Genomic DNA, 8,990 nt, shown 5'->3' on the forward strand with positions numbered 1-8,990 from the left:
CAAAGAAGATACATTAAAATTGGAAAAAGTACAGAGAAGGGCAAAAAAATTAGGAGCATAGAACAGCTTTGATAAGAGAAGAGTTTTAAAAAAACTAGGGTTGTTCATCTTAGAAAAGGGAGTACTAAGGGGGATATGATGGAGGTCTATAAAATCATGAATGGCATGGAGAAAAAGTGTTATTTACTCCTTCACATAACACAGGGTCACCCAATTAAATCAATAGGCAGCAGGTTTAAAACAAACATGAGGAAGTACTTCACAGAGCCCACAGTCAACATGTGGAACTAATTGCCAGGGGATATTGTGAACACCAAAACTATAATGCAGTCCAAAAAAAATTAGGTAAATTCATGGCAAAAAAGTGGGTCCATAAATGGCTATAAGCCAAGATGGTCACCTATGCTCTCGGTGTCCCTAAACCTCTGACTACCAGAAACTAGGACTGGACCAGAGGGGATAGACCACTTGATTATTGTTCATTCCCTCTGAAGCATCTGGCACTGGCCTCTGTTGGAAGACAGAATATTGGCTAGATGGCCCATTGGTCTGACCAAGCATGGCCATTCTTATGTTCCTATAACAAGGAATTTAAATTGTATAAGAAAGATCAAGATGACAGTGAAGGGCTACAAGGAGGGCAACCTGGTCAGATTGGCCAGCAAGGAAGAATTTTCTGTCTTTCATTGCTATTCCTTCTCCTTACTACCTTGACCATAGAATGACAGAGATTAGAGATGGAAGAGACTATGAGGGCAAACCTTCCTTCCTGCTTTTATAGTGAAGTCACCAAAGAGAGCAAATGACAACTAGAAAGTGAACTATCAGGATTTGACACTAGGAGGAGGGAGATCAGGAGTTTGTCATTGGATTTAGATTCCACAGCACCATCCACTTTTCTACTTTGTTTCCCAGCTTGTTACTGTTGCTCAGAACTAATACATACTGATGTTGAATGTTTTTAGTTTAGCTTCCAAAAGATTTTGCAGTGTCAGGGTCTGCTTCCTCACACACTCACACTTTTCTCTCAGTATCTGTGTATGAGGATCAGTCTTTGTCCCTTTATACAACCTATCATACTATATGGGTTCTCATGCCAAGATGTCAGTGAGAGTTGCATGAGAACAACACAGAGTTATTAGAAGGGCTCCTGATTAAAGTGTTTTATTTACTCAAGTTCTAATCAATGTAGTAAGCTGAGGGGAAGCAGCCATTGCAAGTTTATGAGTCGGCAAGAACACTAGGTCCAGCCTATGTCATGAGGCAGGTGTCTGTGAGAGCAATACCATTTCATGGAGACCTTTGGATACCTTCCTATATCTATGCCTGGACTTTATGATTAGCTGTGATGTTCCCCCCCGCAATCTGGACTGGTGTGTAGCTCTGTCACCCCAGTTCTTCACGCCTTGGCCCTGACTCACTCTGCTTTGCTGTATGAACTACCCACGCCTGGGTCAGCCCACGCCCAGCCTCCTGCAAGTAATCAGTTCCTGGCCCAGTGAAGGAGCACTTCTGGCTAGCCACTCATGATATTGACCCCCAACAAACACCCCCACTCCCAGTTGCAACTCCAGGAACTGCAGTCTTACAGGGTTCAGTGCTGCACATTGCACCTTGCAAGCTCATTTACTTTTGTCCATCAATTTATCAAAGAAATGGATATGCACCAGCTCTGTCCCTCTAAGCGGAGTCTCTATACACTCAATCCACTGTTTTAGATAAAACAAACAAACAAGTTTGACTACAGCAAGATTTTAAGTGATTCTAAGTCAAATTAATATAAATCAAGAGATTAATAAGAAGTCAAGGAGTTGGTCACAATTTACTAGGAAATAACTCACATCCTGAACTAAGCTTAATATCTCAATAGCTTTTCAGTCTAATGCTAGCTTACCCACAGCTGGTTGTGATGCCTCTTGCAATCAGGCCCTCCCGCCCTATGGGTAGAGTCTCAGTCTTTGGTATCGCTTAGAAGATGGATTCCAAGGGAGAGCTCTGAGATAAAGACACCTCAGTGTTTAACAAGTTTCCCCAACACCCCCCGGGGTCAGATGATCAGCCATGTCCAGCACTGGGCATGATTTCTTTCACTTAAGCCAAAGTACTCACACGTAGGCCAGTCCACTGTTCCAGTATGCATGCCTCTGCTGGGCATGTACCTTCAGCTTTGTGTTTGTCTGCATCTATTCAAGCCATGTGAGATACACATTTGGGAATATGACATAGCAGAGTTTCATATCTGTACACATGTATGACATTGCAGGAAACACGCTACCACAACAATAATGTTCAGTATGCCACAAGCATTCCAAAAACACCTTACATGACATACTTTGCATTAGACAATACATAATTACACTAAGGGTGAACATGAATGATACACAAATCACACTATAAGGATGTACATGGGGTACAGAGTGTCACACTAGCCCGGCTTTCATCTTCTCCTAAATTAAGCTCTCAAGCGCAGTTCAGTAGCCAGTACTCATGGTCAGCATTATAAGTAACTGAAAAAAAAAATCTGAATCCTCTGAATTCATTTAAGTACATGTGCCCTGCTGATACCATCTCTTCCCCCATCTTATCCAGTTTCCCCATTCACCATTTTCAGTATGGGAGCATAGGCAAATTTATACTGCTGTGCGCATTTCTTCCCACTGTGCAGAATCCTATCTGTGCAAGAACCAAGGACATACTGAAGGCCACATTCATCTTCCAGCTTTTTAAAAAAAAGTGTGCAAGGAGTGCACAATAGATTTACAGACCCCCAAATCCTTGTCACCACCCCAACTTAATAGTGAGACCACTTACGCTGCTAGAATGCCCTGTATTCCCATCAAAATATTGTGAAATTTTGTTGTATCCCATTAAACATTTGCTGTTGCATTTCACAGTGGTGGCTACATTATAGAAATAGGACAAAGGATCCTTGTGTTAAGCTTGTAAAATGTTTTTGGATCCTTCAGTCTGAATATCACTGTACAAGTCTCTGTTATGATAAATAAAAGGAGAATTTAATTTAATGTTTACGTCTTCTCCCTGATCCAAATTCTCCATTTCATTGAGGCCATTGTGACATTTTCAATAAGCATAACCTAGTCTTAAGAAAGTTCATTTAACACTATTCTTTCTAACCCATTAACATCAGCATATTATACCGAATCTTTTCTACAATGACTTCCAATACGGTTCTCACAAATAAAGCGTGCTGCTGACCATTGTGCTGTCAGGTTCCCAAGCTCCCCAATTTACAGATTTTTTTTCCAGGCTCTCTAGTGTGTATTGTGATCTTGTGTCCACAGATCTCTCCAATCAGCCAGCCTGCATCTAGTTCTTTCAGGAGACCAGGCTCAAGGAGCTCAACATTAATCTCTTCCAGTTTTTCCATTTGCAGTAGCTGAAATGCAGGCAGATGGCAAACAGGAAAACCGGCATGCACAGCCACCTGCATTCATAGCCAGGGAAATAAATGTAAGTGCCATAACTAAGCTATGCTACTGCAGTTACTAATTAAAACTGAAACTAACAACATTAATGAAACTATATAAACGTAAGTCGAGCTGCAATGACATTGACTAAAGCAGCTACAGAGCAGGACAGGTGAACTGCAGCTTTCTGATTCCACTAATTATCTTTCATTACTACAGTAAAAATAAGTTGCTGTATGAGGATTCCATCTATGTTCTGGTTTAGCTTATTAAAGCATTTCATATTTGCATCATTACATTTTGGCAGCACTTAGTTATCAAATATCAAATCCTCCCATTTTATAAGCATTACAGATATGTTTATGAAATAAAGTTTATATTAATTACTGACAGTTTTATTCTTGACTTACTCGATAATTAGGAAATAAATATGCTATTTTTCAGGGAGGTCTAAAAAGCCACATGAAACCAAAATATCTATCCCATCTCAAGCACACAAGGGGGAAGTAAGGAGAACTGGGATGAAATCCTGGCCCCACTGACATCAGAGAGAGTTTTGCCATTGACTTCAATAGGGCCAAGATTTCATCCTAGGTTCTATTTCCAGCTCTGGCATCAATCTTGTGTGAGACTTTGGACAAGTCACTTCATCTGTCTGTGCCTCCGGTTCCTCATTTGTTAAAATTAGAATTGTATCTTTGTTGTAAAGTGCTTTGAGATCTATGGATGAAAAGCATCATATGGGTATGAACCTATTATAGTTAATAGTAAAGGGGCTCCAAGACAAGTCAGTGGAAAAAACAATGGGGAAAGAACAAGCCCTCAGAGATATGAGAAATAATCACACAAAAGATAGTTAACAGATTTCTTTAAAGGGTTTAATGAAAGAGTATTCACAGGTTTAACAACAGAAATTGTGTGTGTATGCAATATAAATAAAACCTTGCTCACTCAGAGAACATCAACAGCAGGATTTTTCTGTTATATTTAATGTTCAGAAAGAAATTGCCCATTCATGTAGACTTGCAACAAAATAAGAGTTGGTCTTTTGTTTAAAGTTAAAACAGTTTTTAAAAAGATGTGACAAGTGGGAAGATTAAAATGGAGGTATCCTAGAATCTAGTTGTCACTAGAACGGAGATACTGACACAGTGTATTAAAAAAATTGGATGGTAGAGTCAAATCTGTTTTTCCTCTAGAGAAAGTGCGGGATCGTCAGTGGCTGCAGGGGTTTTGGCTCATGGCAGATGCAGGCAATAGGGAGTTGGGGCATTGGAGGGGAAATCAAGGTGTTATAGGACTACCTCTGTACCAAGGGAAAAATGGAATATAATGGCAAAACTTAAACTAATGCAACACACTTGTTTCAAAAGCGACACAGAGGACATGCAATATCTGGAATTGCAGGCCTTCTGTAATGCATTGGGCCCACAAGAGGACAGCCAGGAGGGCAGCTTGAGCTCAGTTGAACAACAGGGCCAAAGTAGTTCACATCCAGAAAAGGCATGCAATGGGATCAGCAAGATATTCCTGGAGAAAGAGGGTTCAGCAATACAGCACAGGGCCAGACATTTTGGGGGACAATGCTGTATACCTGTCAGGTGGAGATGCAGATGTATAGCTACAGCGTGTGCAGGCATGGAGTGGGCAGGTGTTGTGATACCAGGTGGCATGGTCAGGCAGGGAGGGAGTCACCAATCTAGGCCCTGGTGCTTCCTGTGGCCAGTTTTCAGTGCTGTTAAGAGAATAAAATGAATGGTTCTCACACGCAAAAGACCTGGGATTTTTGGTAATGGCGTGCGATAGAGTGCAACCTTGTGGCCCGAGGTCTCCACATTGCTTGAACCTTCTGTCTCCCTTGGGGTGGGGAAGGTGCCAGGACTCAAAGAGAGCTGAGTCCTGAGAGGTAGGGCTGAGGAGAGTCACCCCACATTATGGGTTCATGGCAAGGAGCCCTGTAACACTGGCACCAGTTAACACGTTCTGAGGTCAAAAGCCCTGTAACTCCCATGCTGGAGCCAGTTGGATGCCTGGTGTAGGAGAGTATGTGTGATGGGCCAGCAGTACCCCTCCCCTGTAGTAAAATCTTACTACAAGTCACAGCCTGCGGCTTAAATCCATACATGTGTCAATCATTTTCCCACTGCATCCACATCAATGCCAGCTTCCTAGGGAACTCCTGACCTGCTTACCTAAATGCTCCAGTAAATGCTCATTTTCAACAAAACAAAAAATTATTTTCTTCATTGTTAGCAGCTGGACTCCTCCTCCTATGGAATTGTGGTATAGTAAGATATGGAATGTCCTCATCATGGAAAAAGCTTTCAGACCAAGAATATACACAAAAGATGTGCCAAATAGAAGATAAGCATTTAGAAATTTGGTCACCCTTTTTAGCATATTCAGAGAATGCTCCTCAGCCTGTACGCCAGAATCTTTAGCCAGGTTCTTTGAATATTAACCTGATCCTGAATAAGTAATGTATATTGTTGTATGTTAATGTTTTATTGTAGCTTTGCCTTGATAAAAAAAAGTTTCCTAACAAAATTATGAAAAATTTCAAAATTGAAAAGTTTGTTTCATTTGAAATTTAGCAATTTCTTTTGAAATTTAAAAGCAAACTTTTTTTTTTTGAAAATTATGTAGTTTTCTTTCCAAAAGTTTCATTTAGAGCTTTTAGTTACACCTTCCCTTTTCTTCTATTTTCCCCTGGGTTTTTTTGTTTGTCTTTAAAGGTGACAAAAAAGTAACATTTAAATATATTTAACTTTTTCACATCTTTCAAGTAGAATTATCTTTACATCTTTTTCCAGTGGGGGGGGGAAGGGAAGTAAATGAGTGAGGGAAAGTGGGAGTGAAGCCCTAATCATATAGAGATTTACCCACATGCTTAGCTTTATATCCAGAATTATTCCTCCTGGAGAAGTAAAACTAAGCACATGCATAACTTTTGCACTACTGGGACCTAATTTACAAATGGAAACAACTGATGGTTTGAATACAAATGATTTAAGACATTATTTCATTTCTTTTCATGGGAAGATGGTTTTGAGGAGTACAGTGTAAACAAAAAGTTGGGAATAAAACAAAAAGGTGACAGGTTTGATAGATTGGATAGCCTTTTCCTATGCTCTCATTTCATAGTTATTTAGAGTGATTTTAAAAGCCCCTTAATAGGGGAAGTAGTGTTTCAGGAAACATAAGTAGGCAGCAAAAATAAATTTTGCATTCAAGAACAAGAATATTTGCTAACATCATACCTTCCATCACACTTTGCACTGACCAGTTCCAGCTGCTTTCTTATCAATGCAGCAATAGGTCGTCAGGGAAGAAGCTTTAAAATCTGCATTTACAGAATTTTATTTTAATTCACCTACGAATTCCACATAATCCCAAAGTAAGGAATTTGTTTTTAATTTAAAGAAAGAGCAAATTACAAACTATGAAAAGACATTCAAGCCTACACCCATCACCCACACTACCTCTGTATCATAGGCTTGACCCTATACCCTATTGAAGACAATGGAAAACTCTTACTGCCTTTAATGGTGCAGAAGCGGGTCCTAAATAAGAGCCCTTGTGACATGCATCTGCTTCTCCTGTTCCTTCCCTATCCATGATGTTAACATTATGAATATGCTTAACTACATGGCAGAAAGCATTTACTGCATCCATGCTCACAATTCCCCTCTCTGTGACAAAGATTCAGAGATTCACGTCCACAACAGTGAATTAAGTTGCAGGTCAGAAAGTAAGCAAACCCATTGTCTATAATGCAGAGTTGGAGACATTCCTCACCATAAATATAACAATGGGCACTTTTCAGCATGTTTAATCCATTGTATGCTTTAGTAAGATCTTCTGTCACATTCTGCCATGTCAGGTCCACGCAGATTGGGAAACTGGACTTTTTTTTAAAAATAAAAGAGAAATCATTTCCTACTTTGCACTAACTACAACACTTTCCTTATAGTGGGGACTTTGTTGTAGATGGTCTCTCTAATTGGAGAACAATCCAATGAAAAACCATTGAGTTTACTGTGTACACATTCATGTTCTGGAGATTTTGGTAATGTGGTCATTTAAAAAAAAAAAAGGAATAATATATTTTAATATTACTACTACTATTATACGATCCACCTCTTATGCAGTGGATTTCATCCATTGCTCTCAAAGCATCTTACAAAAGGACATATTATCCCACCAGGACATCGAATAAATACAATTTTTAATAATTGATTAAAGTTTAGTAATAATGATTTTTCTCGTTATGAACATTTACTTACAGGCTACCGTGCAGCATTTTCTGGGGCCAAAGCCCCAACCCCTTTATGGTGACTTAATTTAGGCACCCAAAATCATTTGGCACTTCTAGGCTATGAGAACTTAATTCTACCCTAGTTAGCACTAATATAAGCACTGAGTGACATCAATGATGCTATTCTGGTGTAAAACCTGGGGTCGTAAGATCCAAATTCGGTTTTTATTATTTAATGTGCATTCCAGGGCTGTGGCCAGGTGGAGGTTGAAATGTTAGCATATAATTAAGTTCAGGCCATGTTGCTACCAAGTGTGAACAACACTTGGAATGGTGTGAAACAGCACAGAGTGTTAATTAAGACTTCTGAAAAGGAGCAATTGCTTCAGAAAAAGTTTGATGCGTATTATGTTTTATTTTCACTACAAGATGGATCATTATTCCTCATTTTTATGTTGTCTGCTTGATTTACTGAGACATCATCTAGATTTGTTATTCATCACAGGAATATTTATCTGGCTTTCCCTATGCTTGACAACACCTAAGCTTGACAACATGCTTACTATGACAACACTTGCCTGTTCCAGTTCACGTCACTGTAAGTCATGCCACCACATTTCAGAATTGCCTTTTGATAGTCCCATTCAGCCAAGTTCTACCCACAGCTGAGCATGCATTCACAGGACAGGATTTCCCGTTTTGTTTATTTTGAACCTTAGTGAAGGATTGAAGGTCAGCATTCAGATCACAGTTCCAGATTCCTCCTAAAGGCAATGGGAGGCATGAGGCAAAATCCTAATCTTTGAAAGATTAGGGGAAGTCCTTGCCTTAGTGGGACAATACAGTGGTTGACAGCTAAAATCCTTTACACAATTGCAAGAAAAGCAGGATTGTTTTTATCTTCTTACGGTTAAGATAGCATTCACATTAGCAGAAGAACGGAACACAGTTTAAACTAAACTTATCCCTAATAAAGAACAATGCAAAGAAATTACAAGCAGTAATATGCAAGTAATAGACAGTATTAAGGGTATCAGAAGCTGACAAAACCAAATACTCACTATATAAATATGGTTAAGCAGCAGCTAGAAAAATTCAGGGCAGTGTAGCAATTTACTTAATGCATTAGGTTAACAATTAAACTACCTGAGGAAAAATAGATCAAGTGGGATAAGCTGATCAGACAAATGTTATGGTTTTGAAGTCAATATAGTATTTATGTAAACAATACTGTCTTCAACATATCTAAGACAAAAATATGGGGAAAATAAAGAAACTATTGAATGGAATTAAAATTATCCATA

This window comes from Emydura macquarii, unplaced genomic scaffold (assembly GCF_026122565.2).
Source record: "Emydura macquarii macquarii isolate MOO-44397 ecotype Brisbane River unplaced genomic scaffold, CSIRO-AGI_Emac_v2 contig_3062, whole genome shotgun sequence".
Classification (NCBI taxonomy): Eukaryota; Metazoa; Chordata; order Testudines; family Chelidae; genus Emydura; species Emydura macquarii.